The following is a 1695-nucleotide window of genomic DNA, read 5'->3' on the forward strand; positions in this document are numbered from 1 at the left end:
AGGAAGTGTGTCACGGTTCACGTGTGGGTGTGAAGGGATTATATTAAGCATTAATATTTTGGCTTTTATTTTTTTGGTACACAATCCATTCAAATTCTGTTGGAAAAAATAAAAACAAACAACACATTATTTAGTGATAAAATATTCGGGATACAACAGCAGTCAAGACGGATTTGCGACTTTTTTGACCGAAATCAGGTGGTTGTGGGCGTGGCCTGGTGTCATGTGTCGTGAAGGGAACCTTAAAAACTAGCGATTTAAAAGTGAATAGTTAACTGAATTTCAACTGGGTGTAATCCATGTGTACGCTTTTAAAACAAGCATTCTGTATTCCAATTTTGCAGTTTTTGTGTAAAATCTTACCTTTTGATTTTTTTTTGTGGTTTATTATAATTGTTTTTATTTACGTAAATCTACATTTGTTTATACTGTTTACATTGTTGTTTATATGTATATGATATCCTCTATTTGATATATATCTGTTTGGGAAGAATTGGGAAGAACTCCAGCTGGGGGCACGGTGGCTTAGTGACACCTCTGAGGTTGGGGATCGAATCACGCCTCTGCCCTGTGTGTGTGGAGTTTGCATGTTTTCCCTGTGCTCCAAGGGTTTCCTCCGGGTACTCCAGTTTCCTCCCCCAATCCAAAGACATGCATGGTAGGCTGATTGGCATGTCCAAAGTGTCCGTAGTGTATGAATGGGTGTGTGAGTGTGTATGTGATGGATTGGCACCAAGTCCAGGGTGTACTCTGCCTTGTGCCCGATGCTCCCTGGGATAGGCTCCAGGTTCCCCACAACCCAGTAGGATAAGCGGTATAGAAAGTTTGCATGTTCTCCCCGTATTTCGGAGGTTTCTTCCGGGTAGTCCGGTTTCCTCCCCCAGTCCAAAGATACACACTGTAGGCTGATTGGCATTTCCAAATTGTCCATAGTGTGTTAATAGGTGCACAACACTATGTAGGATAAGCAGTATGGGAAAAGGATGGATTGCAGCTCTCAACAATCGGCTCAGCTTATCAATGAATCAACTCTTTCAGCTCCCAAACGGCTCACTGGCAGCTTTTATCAAACCCCATGATTTTTTTGTTTCGCAGGGTGAAAATACATTATGATTCGTGTTACTTCAGCTTTCCAGCCAGCTGTATTAAACAAATTCCGTTATATTTTTTAGGCTTCATGTGCACACCAGAGATCCCCTAGTGGCCAAAAGAATATAGGCCTGTGTAGCATGACATGCAGTGTGTGTAAAGGCCAATAAGAAATACAGTAAACGGCTGATGTAAGTAATGTCAAATAAAGGAATTCTTGAAAATGTGTTTTATTGCAGCCTAGAGATTAACTAGGCTAACTATTTAACTAATATATGGTTAACTTGGACAGTTCCAGAGTCCCTGGTTCAATCCTGAGCTTGGGTGACTGTCTGTGTGGTGTTTCACATGTTCTCTCCACGTCTGTGTTGGTCTCCTCTGCTCAGTTGCCCATAGGTGGGAATGGATGTTTTCATGGTGCCCTGTAACGTGTGCCAGCCAGGATGTAATCCTGCTTTGTGCCCAGGCTTTCTGGGATACACTCCAGATCCACTGTGAACAGTAACTGAAAATGAATGAATGGTTAATTTGGGAAGATCTTTTGTGCACTTTCCTGCATTCTTGCTGTATAACGATAGAGCTTCACAGGCAAGACTACTCCCTTTT

Source organism: Ictalurus punctatus, chromosome 9, assembly GCF_001660625.3.
Source record: "Ictalurus punctatus breed USDA103 chromosome 9, Coco_2.0, whole genome shotgun sequence".
Lineage (NCBI taxonomy): Eukaryota > Metazoa > Chordata > Actinopteri > Siluriformes > Ictaluridae > Ictalurus > Ictalurus punctatus.